This window comes from Eretmochelys imbricata, chromosome 20 (assembly GCF_965152235.1).
Source record: "Eretmochelys imbricata isolate rEreImb1 chromosome 20, rEreImb1.hap1, whole genome shotgun sequence".
Lineage (NCBI taxonomy): Eukaryota > Metazoa > Chordata > Testudines > Cheloniidae > Eretmochelys > Eretmochelys imbricata.
The window spans coordinates 9,030,916-9,050,063 of NC_135591.1; positions in this window are offsets into that span (position 1 = coordinate 9,030,916).

Here is a 19,148-nt window from a genome sequence, read left to right on the forward strand (position 1 = left end):
CTTAAATTACAGAAAGGCAGATTGTAAGTGATTATAAGTAGACAGAGATCAACATTAGTTACATAGAAATAAAAATAAATTTGCGGTCTAAATTCTACAAACTAAGCAAGATTTGAATCAAGCAGTCTCTTACCTTAACAAATGTTACAGGCAGCTCACAGTTCCCAGTACACAGGCTGGATTCCCTTCCCAGACTGGGACCAATCTCCCCAGTTCAAAGTCTTTATCTTCCAGATGCTTTTCCAGGTGTTGAGATGGGGGAAGAGAGAGGCCAAGTGATGATGTCACTGTCCCTCCTTTATACTTTCTTCCAGCTGCTAGAAAGATCCTTGCTGTGACGTGAGGTCAGGAAGTCCTCATTGCGCATGTGCGCTCTCTGAGAAGTCTCTGGGATAGTGGATGGGCCACCAACGCCTGACTGGCCAATAAGAGTTGCTCCTTTGTCCCTGCTGAAAGGCCAGCTGTGGGCATTTCCCAACCTCACAGCACATTTCAGTAGCACTCAGAGCAATACTTCATAAGAACGGCCATACTGGGTCAGACCAAAGGTCCATCTAGCGCAGTATTCTGTCTTCCAACAGTGGCCAATGCCAGGTGCCCCAGAGGGAATGAATAAGTGATCCATAACTTCACAGACAATTATAGCACCTGCAATCCAACAGGATATTAAGGCTCTACAGATCAATGCTTTTAAAATGATACTTCACAAGGCATACTTTGTACAAAACATATCATAATCATAACTATGGTGAAAATGGGGGTTCCAGGGTGCTACTTTGAGGTACAGAGTGTCACAGAAGCAAGGCATCTGCAATTTCCTTTTCAAAGACCTCAGTGTAGTTGTTATGTGTCATAAATATAAAGGGAAGGGTAAACACCTTTAAAATCCCTCCTGGCCAGAGGAAAAATCCTTTCACCTGTAAAGGGTTAAGAAGCTAGGATAACCTCACTGGCACCTGACCAAAATGACCAATGAGGAGACAAGATACTTTCAAAAGCTGGGGGGAGGGAAAACAAAGCCTCTCTCTCTCTCTGTCTGTGTGATGCTTTTGCCGGGGACAGAACAGGAATGTAATTTAGTAAGTAGAATTTTAGAATTTAGTAAGTAATCTAGCTAGATATGCGTTAGATTCTGTTTATTTAAATGGCTGAGAAAATAAGCTGTGCTGAATAGAATGGATATTCCTGTCTTTGTATCTTTTTGTAACTTAAGGTTTTGCCTAGAGGGATTCTCTATGTTTTGAATCTAATTACCCTGTAAGGTATTTACCATCCTGATTTTACAGAGGTGATTCTTTTTACTTCTATTAAAATTCTTCTTTTAAGAAACTGAATGTTTTTTCATTGTTCTTAAGTTCCAAGGGTTTGGGTCTGTGGTCACCTATGCAAATTGGTGAGGATTTTTATCAAACCTTCCCCAGGAAGTGGGGTGCAAGGTTTTGGGGAGGATTTTTTGGGGAAAGACATTTCCAAACGGCTCTTTACCAATAATAAACCCGGTTAGACATTTGGTGGTGGCAGCGGAAGTCCAAGGGCAACAGGTAAAATAGTTTGTACCTTGGGGAAGTTTTAACCTAAGCTGGTAAAAGTAAGCTTAGGGAGGTTTTCATGTAGGTCCCCACATCTGTACCCTAAAGTTCAGAGTGGGGAAGGAACCTTGACATTATATTTGGAAGGGAGTTGTCAAGGTTCCTCCCCCACTCTGAACTCTAGGGTACAGATGTGGGGACCTGCATGAAAAACCTCCTAAGCTTATCTTTACTAGCTTAGGTCAAAACTTCCCCAAGGTACAAAGTATTCCACCCGTGGTCCTTGGAATGGCCGCTACCACCACCAAACTAATACTGGTTACTGGGGAAGAGCTGTTTGGACGCGTCTTTCCCCCCAAAATACTTCCCAAAACCCTGCACCCCACTTCCTGGACAAGGTTTGGTAAAAAGCCTCACCAATTTGCCTAGGTGACTACAGACCCAGACCCTTGGATCTTAAGAACAATGAACAATCCTCCCAACACTTGCACCCCCCCTTTCCTGGGAAATGTTGGATAAAAAGCCTCACCAATTTGCATAGGTGACCACAGACCCAAACCCTTGGATCTGAGAACAATGAAAAAGCATTCAGTTTTTTACAAGAAAACTTTTAATAGAAAATAGAAGTAAATAGAAATAAAGAAATCCCCCCTGTAAAATCAGGATGGTAGATATCTTACAGGGTAATTAGATTAAAAAAACATAGAGAACCCCTCTAGGCAAAACCTTAAGTTACAAAAAAGATACACAGACAGAAATAGTTATTCTATTCAGCACAATTCTTTTCTCAGCCATTTAAAGAAATCATAATCTAACACATACCTAGCTAGATTACTTACTAAAAGTTCTAAGACTCCATTCCTGGTCTATCCCTGGCCAAGCACAGCATACAGACAGACACAGACCCTTTGTTTCTCTCCCTCCTCCCAGCTTTTGAAAGTATCTTGTCCCCTCATTGGTCATTTTGGTCAGGTGCCAGCGAGGTTACCTTTAGCTTCTTAACCCTTTACAGGTGAGAGGAGCTTTCCCCTGGCCAGGATGGATTTCAAAGGGGTTTACCCTTCCCTTTATATTTATGACAGGAGTAGAGAATCAGGGCCAGTGGTTGGCTCTGGTACTCTGGCTTGTAACTGGTTGGGAACTACTGCATGCTCTGCATTCCCTGGGGCCAAGCTGTGCTGCTGACAAATCTCTGAGGAAAAGCTGACCGTTAGTTCATGCCAGCGGATAAGCGGGCATGGAGGGCTGGGCAAGAGATACACAAGATCCAGGGGAAATATGGGGAACGGATGGCAATGAACTGTAGTGTCTCTCGCTGCCCTTGGATAGTGAGCTGCTCAGGAACCATTTCCATGGCCACTAGCCCAGAGGACAGGAGGGACCTTCCATTGTCTCTACGAGGGTTTGGGTTTGGGCTGCAGGGAAATCTGCAGCTCTTGGGCTGCCTCCATGTTGATAAAATTATCTGCTGCAGCTGTGTCTGTGAAGGGATGGTTGGGAATGTCCTTCACTGGGCTTGGGCTGGCTCATTTCCCAGATCCCTTCATGCTGGGTTCTTCAAGGGGCAACAAGAGATCGTGTGACCCGGTTCCCCACAGGGTAAGGCATTGCTGGTGTGCTCCTTCCTCAGGGGTGAGTCACCAGCAAGTCAGGTTGGTCTGCATCAGCTCGCCTGGCAGAGCGGAATCCAAGAGCAGGGGGCAGTTTTGTGACATCACATCAGGGTTGCACATGTGGCTGATGGTCGGTCTGGATGAGCAGAGCAATGAAGTCATCCCCACCTGTGGGGGTCTCGACTCGGGACAGCTCGTCCTTGATCTTGTCCCACAAGTCCCACTGGAAGTTCCATTCTGGGTCCGACATACATGGTTGGAAGGGTGCTGCATAGGAGGCGGCTATGCCTGACCCCTGTCCGAGTTTCCTCAGGGGAGCCTCAGCAAAGGGGGCACAGTTGTGGTCATAAAAAATGGTTGATATCGTCCTCTGGAAGGTGTCCCAGTTAGACAGATCTAGATGGCTGGTTTCCAACAGGGGGGAATCTTAAGTCTTCTTCTCAGTGTCTTTGTTGCTTGCAGCATAGGTGGGGGCAGGAGAAAGGCCAAGCATGGGGCCCCTGTGTTCTGTTTTATGCCCTCAGTCCCATGTGCTTGGGGAACACAAGTCCAGGCATGTCTGCGGGGCATTGCTGAGTCTCCAGGCAAGGCTGAGCAGTTCCCCTGGTGTAGCCTTATGCAGGTGAATCATTGCATTGTAGCTCCCTTGCTGGACAATGGCTGTTGATGGGTTGTTTGACACCTCACCTGGGCGCTGGTAACTTTCCTTGCTGTTGCCTCTGGGGAGCTAATATCTGATTGATTCTCCAACTTACAGCATGTTTGAGTGACAACCATACAACACAATTCTCATAACTTCATATGCATTAAATGATAGACATATATGGATAGAGAAATGCTTTCAGCAAATCATAATCTTTCCCCTGATACCTCACATGGCCTGCTTTATATGCAAGATCAAAATGATATGTAATTGAGGGATATGGGGGTTACAGGGTGCTCTCTCAAGTATAGAATGTCACAATCACCCACTGGAAGGTGTCCAAGTTAGACAGAACTTAACCGCTGGTTTCCCACAGGGGGAGGCTCAGTCCAATATGTCCCCAGTCAGTGGGCTATTTGCTATTCTTGGAAGAATACATCTGCAGTCGAAGCAGGAACAAGAGGCACCATTGGTTCATGAAGCCCTGAAATTTTGACAACTCTCTTTGAAGTGCCTCAGCAAAGGGAGAGCGTGTCCCAACTAGTGTGGTGGCATGGCTGGTCGAGCCCGGATCACAGTGTTCTCTGCATGGAGCTGAGGCGCTTGCTTCCGCAATGCCCAATTTTCAGCAGCCAGCTGCACAATCTGCCTGGAGGAGTCACCTGTTCATGTGATGCCGATGCTCCTTGGGGTTAGAGGAGCTCCACTGGGTCCATGCTAGGCTGGGCCCACTCGGAGGAGTGGAGGCCTGAGCAAGCTGTAGGACCAGGGCATGGGTGGTCAGGTCTAGTGGTCAGAGCCAGGGTCGGCAGCCAGGAACCAAAGTCAGAGTTAGCGCTAGAGTCAGGATCACTCTAAGGGTAGGACTGATTGGGGTCAGGAGGTACAGCAAAGGCTGAGCCCGAGTCAGGAGTCACATGGAGGGTCAGGACTGGAGTTGGCGTCAGACAGACACACCAAGGGTTGAGCCAGAGTGAGGAACCAGGGAACAGTGCCAGGGGTCTAACTAGAGTCAGAATCGAATAGCAGCAGCCAAGGCCAAACCGGAGTCAGGGAACAATGCCAGAGTCAAACTGGAATCATGCGTTAGGCTCCAGAAACAGCAGAGCAGGAACTCACTCAGTTGCTCGGACAACTTCCTGTGACTCCTTCTGGCTTCAGTAGCTTGACCAGAAAAATCAGTGGGGCTGGATGTTTGCTCCCAGGAGCTTCATGGGTGGAGCCTCTGGTGGGCTGCAATTCTGTTAGCTCTCTCCCCTGCTGGCTCTGGTTTGCTGCTGGGTGGCAGTCGCAGTCTGGGCACTGCTTGGAGACCCATGGACCTGGGTTTGAAATCCCGCACAGCTGTCTCCATGGAAGCAGCAAACCCCAGTTCTCTGGTTTCACCTCAGTTCAACATGTCAATGATAAAACCCAACTGATATTTGTTTACCAGAGCTTGAGATAGAGTCAAATAACAGTAAGTCTAAGAGTTTGGAAATGTCAGGTTACAAGTAAAAGAAAACCATAAGACCCAGTCTATGGCCTCTATGTGTTAACTAGTTACGTTCCTCTCACCAAGGGTCAGTCCTTACAGCATTTGTCCCTCTGGGATCCACCTTTCATGAGCCACCCCTGCTGGCAGAGTTTCTCATCTGTAATTGTCAAAGCTGATTCCCCACTCTGGCACTTTGAGTGCAGAAGGTTGGGGCCCACAAGGATTTTAAAAATTAATACTGGCCAGTGAAGGCTCCCCTGAGGGGATAGCTCAGTGGTTTGAGCATTGGCCTGCTAAATCCACAGTTGTGAGTTCAATCCTTGAGGGGGCCATTTAGGGATCTAGGGCAAAAATTGGGGATTGGTCCTGCTTTGAGCAGGGGTTTGGACTAGATGACCTCCTAAGGTCCCTTCCAATCCTGATATTCTATGATGATTAAACTCCTAAGGTTACAGTTTCTCTCTGATCTTGGATGGATAGACACTACCACCACCCAAGTGCAAAAACCCCTGAAACCAGAAAGGTGCACTTGGGAATTCCCTCCTGTGGTGTACCCTCAAGTCCTTTCACTCCCCCTCCCGGGGAAGAGCTGAAAAAGAAAAACAAAGCAAATCAGCTGGTTAAACAACATGGGCACAAACCTCTTAGGTCACCAAAAATACAATTCTGTTCTTCAAAAAGGTAAGTTTTATTAAAAACAAAAAGAAAGAAAATACATCTGGAACGTAGGCTTTTGCTAGATTTTAAAAAACCCACTTACAAAAATCGAACATCAAGAATAACCTTCTTGAGGTCCAGCTTAAAGGTTACAAGCAAAATAAAAAGCATCTGGGGTTAGCACGGAGGAGTCCATTAACCATAAGAAATAAACAGAAATAAACCTAACCGCGTCTTTCTAAACATTTCTGATCTACTTACACATTTGGGGGTTCCAAATAAGTAGGACTAGGTATGATTTTATGATCTATGACCATACCTGGCTTAAAGCTTCTCATAGCATAACTGCTCCCTGTTCCCCTCTTTCCCATAGAGCAACAACAGAGACAAAGGGGAAGGTTTTTTTTTCATTTTAAAAAGATCTAGCCTTCCCATTGGCTCTTTTGGTCAGGTGCCCACTCCGTTTCCTTCACCTGAGGGACTTTGTTAACCCTTTGCAGATAAAGCAAGCAGAGAACAGCCACCAAGAGGGACTTTATAGCTAACTGGCTGGCTGGGTGCCCATAAAAGGGAGCTACTCCCCACACCTTCATTTATAACAGTAATGGATAACCATGAGGGCCATTTCTTCTGCAGTTCTAGGCTATTCTCGCTGAGCAGAGCTATTCAAAGAGCTCTCCTGGGGTCGGTGTGTAATCGCAGTGCTGTCTCCGAGGTTGTCTGTTGTTCTCAGCGTTGATTGAGGTAGCCCTGAGACCCTGCCTTGCCCCAGCTAACCAGTCTCACTTCAATGCTTTTGCAACTTACTTGTCAGCACTTTCCATGTCTCTGAAGCTATTTCCCATACAAACAGCTCACAATAACCATGACAACCAGCTAGTACTTGGCTTTCTGCAGAGACCACACACGACCCCTTTGGGGAGATATTGAGAAGACAGTTGGACACAGGAGTGGTTTACCTGCCTGGGGGTGTCTGTGTCACATACATAAAATCTCTTCTCTTTTTCCAGCATCTGTCCCCATTCACTCTCGGTATAACCCGACTTGTGCGAGGTATCACTGAAACGGTGTCCTAAAGAATCGTTGTTTTATTGTGCTACAGACGGAAGTTGCTGCTCCTCTTTCCCAGAGCAAATTCCATTCCTCTGAGGTAATTTGACTGCCCAGATCCCAGTGCATCAGAGATGGACGTTTTTGGTTAGGAAAATTACCCGCAAAGATTGACGTAAATCATTAATCATTTTTCTGTTTCTGAATTCACCAGAAGCTGTCACTTCAGAACACAAATGTTAATAGAATACAAAGCAGTTTGGGGGGCAGCTCACCAGCCCTCATCCATCCTCCCCACACCCTCACCCTGTTTGTGGGGACTCCAGCCCAATGCAGCTGTGGCGGTCAGGATGGTGGGAGTCTGTAGCCCTGGCAGGATCCCACATACTTTGGTGGCATTTGGGAGGGGGATGCAGATTCTGGGGATGGAGCAAGCCTGGATGGAGAGTCCTGGCTGGGTCAGAACAGTTCAAGTCCCAGCCAGATCAGACCCAGCACAGGGACTCTGGCACCTCCTGCCCTTTGTCCCATCTGCTCAACAGCTGGAAAGTGCCACTCGCCCCTAATTTGAGTCCCCTCACTCCATCACCACCTGGATTCCCACCCCACTACAATTGCCTGCCCAGAGCCAACTGGCCTCAAATTTCCCTGGCAGAATCTCTATGTTCGTCTGTTGGGCTCCCTGAAACCTGTTGGAGGAGGAGGAGGAGGAATTCTGGGGTGAAAGCAGTTTGACTCCTACCTGAGTTGCACTGGGGTCCTCCTGGGTCTGGCTGGCAAAGCCACGCTGAAGCTCATGTGCTGCCTCTCTGGGCTATCACATGCCAGGAAGCTTCTGTCTGACTAGGGCGACCCAGGAACTAGGTGCCTGTCTGGAGGGACGGGGGGGGGGGGGCTCTAATCCCACTACTACCCTACTTGGGTAGGGATTCACAGCCAGGCCCCCTGTCAAGGTTCCTTCCCCACTCTGAACTCTAGGGTACAGATGTGGGGACATGTATGAAAGACCCCCTAAGATTATTCTTACCAGCTTAGGTTAAAAACTTCCCCAGGGTACAAACTTTGCCTTGTCCTTGAACCGTATGCTGCCACCACCAAGCGTTGTAAACAAAGACCAGGGAAAGAGCCCACTTGGAGACATCTTCCCCCAAAATATCCCCCCAAGCCCTACACACACCTTTTCCTGGGGAAGGTTTTATAAGAATCCTCACTAATTTGTACAGATGAACACAGACCCAAACCCTTGGATCTTAAGAACAATGAAAAATCAATCAGGTTCTTAAAAGAAGAATTTTAATTAAAGAAAAGGTAAAAGAATCACCTCTGTAAAATCAGGATGGTAAATACCTTACAGGGTAATCAGATTCAAAACATAGAGAATCCCTCTAGGCAAAACCTTAAGTTACAAAAAGACAGAAAAACAGGAATATACATTACCTCCAGCCCAGCTTATTTTACCAGCCATTAACAAAAGGAAAACTAACACATTTCTAGCTAGATTACTTACCAACTAACAGTAGTTGTAAGGCTGCATTCCTGATCTGTTCCCAGCAAAAGCGTCACACAGACAGACGAACCCTTTGTTCCCCCCGCTCCAGATTTGAAAGTATCTTGTCTCCTCATTGGTCATTTGGGTCAGGTGCCAGCGAGGTTATCTTAGCTTCTTAACCGTTTACAGGTGAAAGGGTTTTGCCTCTGGCCAGGAGGGATTTTATAGCACTGTATACAGAAAGGTGATTACCCTTCCCTTTATATTTATGATACCCCCCAAGCTCTGGGGCAAGAAATACCATCCCGGGGGGAGCGGGGACAGGCCCAGAGAGGGGAAGTGACTCACCCAAGGTCCTTCAGCAACTCAGTGGCAGAGAGGGAATAGACCCAGGCCACCTGCTCCTTGGCACAGACAGGTCCCAAGGCAGCTGTCTGCCCCAGGTCTGAGATCTCTGTGTGGGGCATTGGCTACAGCCCCCCATTGCTCCATGGCATTAGCTCCCCATGCTGCTGCTGTCCCAGGCTTTGCAGAGCACCGGGCCCAATAGCCTCCTTCTCTGTGAGCCGTTTCTGCTCCTCCCTTTCTGTGTGATTCTCATAGCCCAGAGTGAATGCTTAAGCCAGCTGTGGGGCAGGGCCAGGAGCTGGGGCGCTGGGAAAGAGCTGCCCAGCTCACTCAGAGCACATCTGCAGAGGTTTGGGGGACTAGGGAGCAGCCTCAGCAATGGTTTTGGGGTGCCAAGGTGCAGCCAGAGCAATGGGCTGAGGGATCAAGGCACCCCCAGGGCTCTGGGGGACACAGACAGGTTGGGGGGCAGCGTGTGAGGCTTGGGAACACACACAGAGGGGCTTGGGGAGCACAATGAGGGGGTTGAATGCTTAGGAGTGCTCCCTGTGAAGGGTTTGGGGTGGCAAAGTGATGTGTTCAGGGGGCAAGAATACACAGTAATGGGTTTAGGGGTGCCTGGGGGGCTCACACAGTGAGGATTCGGGAGTGCCTGGGGGGTCACAGTGAGGGTTCAGTGGTACCAGGGGGGCTCACACAATGAGGGACTGGGGGTGCCTGGGGGCACCCCATGACTGGTTCAGACCGCACCCCCTCCATGACAGAGAGCACATTGCTGGATCTGGGGAGGGAAGGGTGGCTGTGCTGCCCTTTAATAGTGAGTGCTGGGAGGAAGGACTAGAGGGCAGACTCCGCCCCGAACTGCCCAGGCTCCGCCCCTTGTGGGGTCAGAACTACTCCAGGGGCCCAGGAGGGCTGGAGCGAAGAGCTGCCCTTGGGATGGTTCCTACTATGGGGGCTCACCCCAGAGCCAGGCCAGGCTCCCCAACAGGCAACCAGAATCCATCTCCTCTGCTATGACCTCGGCCTTCACTTCCTGTCCTAAACAGCCATGTTTGCCCAGCCATGTAGTGCAATGTGGCTGTTAAACTGCCCCTGGCCCACCCCAGAAGTGGCTGCAGCTCAGCGCTGGCTGGTCCCTGCACACCGTGTATGTGGCAGTAGGGATGGGGGTGGCAGGCTGTGGGGGGCAGTGGGGCCTGTGCAGGTTCTTTCTGTCCATAACCATCTCCCAGGCTCCCCCTCGGACCGCAGCCTCTGCTGGGTCCCAGCCCAGACGGGCTTTGCTGAAATCGCTGCAGCTGTTCCCTGGTTAGGCACGGATGACAAAGATGCATCTTTTCAGCTTCAAAATGATCCTTCCCAGCCACCCCCTGCTCCCCTCCAGCCCCACATCATCCGCCCACACCTTTCCTCCAGCCTCACTTCCCCCCACACCTCCCCTGCAGCCCCACATTCCCCCACACCTCCCCTGCAGCCCATGCCCCCCTGCTCCCTCCAGCCCCACATCATACCCCACACCTCTCCTCCAGCCCCATCATCCCCCAGCTCTCCTCCAGCCCTACATCATCCCCCACACCTCCCCTCCAGCCCTACATCATCCCCCACACCTCCCCTCCAGCCCCACATCCCCCCTGCTCCCCTATGTCCCACCTCTCCCCTACTCCCCTTCGGCCCCACATTCCCCTGCACCTTCCCTCCAGCCCCACATTTCCCCCTGCTCGCCTCCAGCCCCAAATGCCCCACAATGCCTCCAGCCTCTCATCATCCCCCACACCTCCCCTCTAGTGCCACATCCCCCCTACTGCCCTCCAGCCCCACCTCCCACCACACCTCTCCTCCAGCCCACCTCCCCCCTGTTGCCCTCCAGCCCTACATCTCCTCTAGCCCCACATCATCCCCACACACCTCCCCTCCAGCCCCACATCATCCCCACACACCTCACCTCCAGCCCCACATCTCCCTTGCTCCACTCCAGCCCCACATCCTCCACACCTCCCCTCCAGCCCCTCCCAGATTCCTTCGCTGGCTCCTGAGGCCCCTAGAACAAGGGATCTGCTACAAGGGTATTGAGGGGCAGCTGGTAAGGGTGCAAGAGGGGACCTGGGGTGGTAGTGAGGAGGGGGTTGGGGTAGAGAAGAGAAGGGGGAAGGAGCCTGGGGGCTGGGCTGTCTCAGGGGTAGGAGGGGTTGAGGCACTGGGGCAGCAGCATTTTTGGGCCATGAGCTCAGCTCTCCGAACTCCATCCCTGGGGAGGCGTGAGGCAGATCCAGGCTGGTCTTGGTGCTGGGCCCCATACAAGGCCGCAAGGATGTGGGGGGTGGGGCGAAGTGGCAGCAGCTGCTGAGGAGAGGAGCCCTCCCTGCCCCATATGTCAGGGGCACTGCCCCCCAGCCCCACCCCAAGGAGAGCTGCTCTGTGGGCACCCAGCGCGACCCCCTCCCCCGAGTTGCGCCACCCAGCTGCTCTCCCCAGCACAGGGAGCCCCAGGTCCTTGAGGTAAGCACTGCTTGGAGCCTGCACCCCTGAGCCTCCCCCTGTGCCCCAACCCCTGCCCTGATCCCCCTCCCACCCTCTGAACTCCTCGATCCCAGCCCGGAGCACCCTCCTGCACCCCAAACCCCTCATCCCCAGCCTCACCCCAGAGCCCTCACCCCCCCGACTCTAGCCCAGAGCCACCTCCCGCACCCTGAACTCCTCATTTCTGGCCCCACTCAGGAACCCGCACCCCCAACCAGAGCCACACCCCCTCCCGCACCCCAACCCCGATCATGGCCCACCATACCATTTCTATTCCCATGTGGCTCTCGGTCCAAAAAGTTTGCCTACCCCTGAAATAACCCCATCAAAGGCGGTCTAGAGCCTGGGCTTATTAACCAGTTCCTTTCCTGAGCGATAAGGTATCTCTGTCCCAGCAGTCAGTCTGTCCAGCGCTTGTCCAGGCAGGGAGCTGGGCTCCACATTTTCCTGGAAGGCTCCTGCTGGCAGAGTGTTGCCTCCTGATGGATAGCACTTGTGCCCTCTTTCCTTCTCGTACAGTCTCAGGCCCTTTGCCTGTGTCAATGCTCACATCTGCATCATCCCTGGACTGTAAACTCTGGGCTGGGCTGGGCCCCAGATGCTGACTGCTCTCGGTTTTGATGGGAGACCCACCCCGCCTCTGGGTTTGGAACCTCCCATACCCACCTCCCATGGGTTTGGAACCCCATACCCTCCATGTTCCAAAACTCGGCCCGCGTTTCCTGTGCCAGCCCCCTCCAATAACCACGAGCACCAGCGAGCTTTGAGCCCTTGGCTGAGACCGTGCACCTCCCCTGCTGCTGAAATAGCGAGAAGATGGCTGGACGCAGACGTCGCATACCTGCCTGGCATGTCTGTGACACAGGCTCCCAGAGTAGGAGCCAGACAGTGGGACGGGTGGGGCAGGGACAGGCATGAGGGAGGATGGGCGGACATGGGCAGCAGAGTTGGAGCCCAGGTGGATTTCCCCGGCTCCGTCACTGTCCTGGATTGAGCTGGTCGGGCTGATCCTGGCTAACCCAGCTCCATGGCGAGATCAGCCTGGCCTCCCAAGTGATATCCTTCTCCCCCCGGCACCGGTGTGGGCAGTGTGTCCTGGCACTGCGCAAGGGGCAGCCTGCAGGGACAGATGTACAAACATGGCCCTGCTGCCCACTCTGTACTCAGAGCCTGCTATGCGCTGCTCGCCCGGAGCCCACTGCGCACCCCTGGAGCCTGGTCCTGTGGAGAGTCCCACACGCCGCTTAGTGCTTCTGGAGCCCGACGCGCCTGTCTGGCCTGGTACTGCAGCTCCTGGAACGTCCTCTGGGTGGCAGCATCACCCTAGCCAGCTGTGACACTGGGCACAAGGGAATGGGAGCAGAGGCAGCCCAGCAGCGCTGTGCGGGGAAGGGGGTTATCTGAGTCCTGAGTCACAGCCGCTGAAGTGGCAGGGGCCTACACAGCCCGGTGCGGGAGCTGCCCTGCTCCATTGCCCTTTCTCCCCAGCTCCCCATCCCCCATGTTACTCCAGCCCAGCAGGCCCTTTGGTTCCAGTCCCGTTGTGTAGGACAGAGGCCGGTGGTGGTGGGGAGGTCACGTGGCCAGCTCGGGAACACTGGTAGAAGGGGGGGACAGCCACAGCCAGAGGGGCTGGAGTGCTGCCTGGGTGGGAGGTAAGGACTCCCCTCCAGAGGCCTCTGTGCCCATGGGAAGCCCAGCTCCTGCACCGTCTAGGCACTCTGGATGGCAGCCACCTCTTGTGCACCTCCAAACTTCACCAGTACCATGACACGCAGCCATCTCTGGGGGGAGCATGGCGCCTGGTAACTAACTAGGAACCGCTGCCCAGATGATCATGAGGTTTTTAACATGATCAGATTTGGGTCTGTTTATTGGCCGGCTGCTCTTTGAGTCTTTAGGAGGACACATTTGCCAGCTTTTCTCTGCAGCTCGCCAGGAGGGCCAGAAACTCACTTTGTTTTTTCATTGGAAGCAGAATCACGTGACGCCAGGAGCTGGGGATTTGAGAAAAATGGCCCATGTTTGTGAGAGTCATCATCAAGCTGTGCGAGTTGGAAATACTGAGCCTGGGAGGGAGGAATGTGAAAGGGGAGAGAAGCACCCGGGGAGAGTGCACAGCGAGAAAGGGAGTGTGTGTGCACATGCGTGTGTGTGTGTGTGTGTGTGCACTTCTGACCAAAGATCTACTGAGCTGGAGGCAGTTTGGCATGGACCAGCGCCAAGTGATCCCTCGTGGGGGGAATAACCCAGTGTCTCCGTGCACCTTGCTGGGAGCAGCTCAGTGAACCCTGTGCCACCACGCTCCACACAGCCAACACAGCGCTGGGCTGTGGGGGGAGGGAGCGGGCTGGGGGCTGACGTGAGGGATGTGGCTGGTGTGCAGCTCTACAGCAGGGGGCACCCGTGCCCGGGCACCGTGTGCTGGGCTGAATGGCTGTCCCCCAGGGGCTCAGCAGGGCATGCCAGGCAGAGATGGCAGGGAGAAGGGTTAGGGGCTTGGAGAAAATCCCCTGTAAAAAGAGATTGAAAAGTTTGGGACTATGCAGAGAGGGAACAAACACCAGCCTAGGGAAAGAGCTGGATAAAGAACAGGTACCTAAGCGAGAGTCTTCAAGTCAGTAGGGCCTGAGGAGATCCACCCAAGGGGACTTACATAAGTGACTGGAGCAATCTTGGAATGGTTAGAGATTATCTTGGAGAACTCCTGGAGGATGGGTGGAAGTCCCAGAGGACTGGAGAAGGGCAAACAAAATTCCCGTCTTTAAAAAGGGGAATGCAGAGGACCCGGGTATTATTGACCAGCCAGCCTGGAAAGGTACTGGTACAACTTATTAAACACTCAGTTTCTAAGCACCTAGAGTTTCCTCACCACAGTTGTTCTCCCAGCGTGGTTGCCCAGTCCTTAGCCAGGATCCAACACTGAGCCCAACATGCTGGTATGATGGGGTGTCCACCCTACACAAGACCTGATGGGCTTACAGTGACAGGTGGGCCAATTAACTGCCCAGGCTGCACCTGAAGGAACAGCCAGGGAGCAGGGATTAACCAGAGAAAGCTCAGCTGGCCAGGAACAGGAGGGGCTTGACTAAAGCTCAGGAGCTGAGAGCAACTGAGGGTTGCAGGGAAGTAGCCTAGCGGGGAGTGTGGCTGGCAAACTCAGAGAGGTAGGAGAGTCAGCTTGGTAGGAAAGGCTCAGGGGAAAAGCAGCAAGGGGTAGGATAGTGCAGACCTTGGCTGCTGATCAGAGGGTCCCTGAGCCAGAAGCTAGAGTATAGGGCAGGCCTGGGTTCCTCTGCCAGCCATTCGGGATGTGGCACAGACCAGGCGGTGCAGAGCAGACTGTCAGGGACTCTTTGCCCTGAAAGACTTTGGTACCCCAGAAAGTGAGGACCCTAGTGACCTGGCCGGGGGAGCCAAGTCATGAAGAGGAAGCTACAGCTCCTGGAATGAGAGGGGATGACGGGTGGCGACACCGCCAGAGGAAGGCGCAGCACCTGGAAGGAGCTAATCCCCAGAGCGGCCAGGAGGAGGCACCCCTAGCAGCGGGTAGAGCCCATGACTTCTTGGCTTTTTTGTCTCCTTAGATGAAAGATACCAGAGTGGCTCTCTCTGCTTATAGCCTCAACGCTTATCTTTGTGTTCCAAGCCAGGAAGCCCTCCCAGGGGTTCAGTTAATTTCTAGTCTCCTCCCCACACAGTGATAGTTATGTGGCTCTCTTCCCACCTCATTAGTTTGATGGCTTTGTTTACCTTCTATGGAAATGTACTTCCATCGTCTCTGCTTACTCAGTTTACGCTGGAGACACGTTTAAGCAGGTGGAACCACACTATTTTCCTAGGGCAGGTGCTGTAAGGCCTGCTTCCCACAGCCATTTTTGGAACGTATTTCCAGCCCATATTTATAATTCACTATATGTTAACCGTACACCCATCATGCAAGAACATTGATGAATTGCTAGTTTTCCAGTGACATTTGACAAGACACCTGTTAAATAAATATGACAACTGTGTGTGGGGTGCACTGAGCTGGTCAGGCCTGCTGAAAGGCACTGCTACATAGCAGGGAGCCCCCTGCCCTCTGGTCCTGGGGTGCCTGTAAGACCACACACAGCCCCAACTGACATCCTCCTACGCAAACTAGGGAAATGTGGCCTAGATGAAATTACAATCAGGTGGGTGCAAAACTGTACTCAAAGTTATCAATGCTCTGCTTTCCAACTGGGGAACGTATCTAGTGGTGCCCCACAGGGGTCAGTTCTGGGTCAGGTACTAGTCAATATTTTCATTAGTAACTTGGATAATGGAGTGGAGAGCACGCTTATAAAATCTGCAGGTGACCCCAAGGACAAGACTCAAATTCAAAATGACCTTGACAAATTGGAGAATTGGTCTGAATTCAGCAGGATGAAATTCAATAAAGACAAGTGCAAAGTACTACACATAGGAAGGAAAAATCCAATGCCCAACTACAAAATGGGGAACAACAGGCTAGGTGGTAGCAGTGCTGAGAAGGATCTGGGGGTTATAGTGGATCACAAAGTGAATATGAGCCAACTGTGTGAGGCTAATATCATTCTGGGGCGTATTAACAGGGGTGTGGTATGTAAGACACAAGAGGTAACTGTCCTGCTCTACTCGGCACTGGGGAGGCCTCAGCTTGAAGTACTGCATCCAGTTTTGGGTGCCACGTTTTAAGAAAGACGTGGATAAACGGAGAGCAATACAAATGAGAAAAGGTTGAGAAAACCTGACCCTGAGGAAAGGTTAAAATAACTGGGCCTGTTTAGTCTGGAAAAAAGCAGACTGAAAGGGGACCTGACAACGATCTTCAGCTGCATGAAGGGCTGTTATAAAGAGGACAGGGACCAATTGTTCTCCAGACCGCACCCGCTGGAGCTAGGACAAGAAGTAATGGGCTTAATCTGCAGCAAGGGAGCCCGAGGTTAGGAAAAACTTTCTAACTCTAAGGCTAGTTCAGCTCTGGACCAGGTTACCAAGGAGGCTGTGGAATCCCTGTCCCTGGACGTTTTCAGGAACAGGTTAGACCAGGGGTCTCACACTCAATTTACCTTAGGGCCAGGGCCAGGGCCAGTCCTCAGATCCTCCCAGCGGGCCAATAATGTCACTCATGTTCCCCACAACTCTGCCCTCCCACACCTGCCTAAGGCTCTTGGAGGGAGTTTGGGTCAGGGAGGAAGTAGGGGATTGGGGTGCAAGCTCTGGGAAGGAGTTTGGGTGCAGAAGGGATGAGAGGTTGGGCTCCGGGGGGAGGGGGAGAGGGTCTGGGGTGCAGGCTCTGGGATGGAGTTTGGGTGCTGGGTGCAGGCCCTGGGCTGGGGCAGGGGTTGGGGGTGCAGGAGGAGGAGGTGGGGTTGCAGGCTCTGGCGGGGAGGGGTGCACGCTCTGGGAGGGAGTTTGGGAGTGGGGGTGCAGGCTCGGGAATGCGCTGGGGGGAGTGCAGCGCTTACCTGGGGCTCCAAGGCGGGGCGAGCCGGGGGGCCTCCACGCACTGCTGCCCCCAGGCACCATCCCCACAGCGTCCCATTGGCTGCAGGGTTGCTCGGGGTGGGGGCAGCGCGCGGAAGCACAGCCCAGGCCCGGGCCGCAGGCCATTGTAAATTGCCTGCCAGGGGAAGTGCCCGGGGGCGGCAGGTGGGGCTAAGAGAGAGATCTGGCCCCAAAACTGATGGAGCCCCGCGGGTCGCAGACGGTCTGCGGGCCAGGAGTTTGAGACCCCTGGGTTAGACGAACATCGTCAGGGATGGGCTAGGTCTACTTGGTCCTACCTCAGTGCAGGGGGCTGGACTAGGTGGCCTCTCAAGGTCCCTTCCAGCCCTCCATTTCTATGATTCTATGCACTGAGTCAGAGTGGGCGTAATTCAGGTCTCCAGAGTAATGAAGGGGCCAGAGGGCGATTGGGTGCCCCTGTCTCATGGCACAAGAGTGATGGGGGTGAGCTGGAAGGCAGTTTATTCATAGTCAATAAGGGGCTCTTTCACGCAAAGTGTGGCTGGTCTGTGGAACTCCCTGCCCCCAGATGGCAGGTGCTGAGGCTGCTCCTGAGTGGCCGGAAGCCAGAATGCCGAGTGGTGCTGGACAGTGCATGAGCTGGAGGCTCTGTGTCTGGCCCCTCCCAACCTAGAGTGCTGATCTCGCCCCTGCACTATTGCAGGAACCTGTCTGGGTCGGCGCGAGCCCCAGGCAGTACCCAAGTCAAGCTCCTCCCCCCAGACATGTGCTGAGTTGCAGCGGCAGGCCATCCTGCAGCCCTGCCCATGGCGGCCTCAGAAACCCCCCGTACCTCCCCTTCCCCACACAGGGAAGCGGAGCTGTCTCTGCTCCAATGCCCTTGTGCCCAGTTTCACACTGTTGTAGGGTGATGTTGCCCCCTGGAGGAGGCTCCAGAAGCTGCAGACAGGTGCGTTAGCCTCCAGAGGACAAGCTGGTGAGAGGGACTCTCCCAACAAATCCACACCAGCTGCTGCAGGGCCCGGGCACCCCTGGGAGCAGTAGGCTCCAAGTGGGCAGAACGTGAACTCAGGCTCTGAGTGCAGGGTGCCCTATGGGCAACAGGGCCTCACCCACATCCAGCCGTCCACCCCACAGCCTGATCCTCACGCCGTGCCAGGATATGTTGCTGCCCATGCCAGTGCTAGGTGGAAAAGGAAGTTGCCCAGGAGGCTGGGCTGATCTGTCCATGGAGCAGCGTGTTCAGCAAGGCCTGGGCCTGGGCGTGGCCCTGACACTGAGCACTGGGTCAGACAGGATCAGCCCAACCAGGTCAAGCTGTGAGAGCGACCCGGGGATGCACCTGGGAATCCACTTGGTGCCCGGCTCCTCTGTCATGTCTGCCAATCCCAGTGTCCCACTGTCTGGATCTTATACCCGGAGCCCCTGGGGCCATGGCCTGCCTGCACGGGTTGGTTTGCAATGCATCTAGCACCACGGGGCTCCCCTGTACAAGAGACTAAACTACCAGGCTGTGTCTGGGGCAGCCCGGGGCTCCATGCACAGCCCTGGCCGGGACCCTGCAAAGGGAACGTCGCTGGGACGTGCCCCACCTGGCTCATGCCCCATAGGGCGGCTCAGGCAGAGCTCAGGGCTTTCTTTCTCCCTGCACCCTTAAAGTCCAGGCTGGGCTGGGTCAATAGCACCCTCCCCTCCAGAGCTTCCCTCCCCCACCCACACAATAGCCCTGGCACCGGTCTTTCTCTCCCAGCTGCTGCTGCTGCTGCAATTTGTGTGAGCAGCGGCAGCCAGTGCTGTGTGTGAATCATATGAGAGCCGGTGTGGGACCAGCAACCCTGTGTGCACCTGGCTCGGCACTGGGACTCAGCTGCACTGGGAAGGGTCTGCCCATGCCACTGCTGGCACTAGCTGCCCCCGCCTCCCTCCTTCACGGCTCCTGGTCTCCAGGATGAGCCCCATTCTGGCTTCCCTTTAAAATCCACAACTTCCTGCCTCTCTCAGTGCTGGTCCCCCCTCGCCATCCCTCCACATCCATCCCAGGCCATGGCATCCTCCAGCACAAACCCCACCCAGCGCACGCTCCCTACGGCTGGGCTGCTGCCCCCCATGCCCTCATCTCACCCCACTGCCCAGGCTGCTGCCCCTCGTGTAGCTGCAGCTTGGGCCTGCTCTGTCCCCCCATGTCACAGGGGGAAGCTGCACCATCCTCCCCAGCCCAGCCAGCATCCCTGCCTCCCCCAGCCCAGGCCAATGGCACGGGGAGTCAGGCCCAGCAGAGCTGCCCTGCATGTATGTGTGTGTGCGTGTGCGAGCATGCTCGAGCGGGGCAGTCACCCTGGATGCCAACATC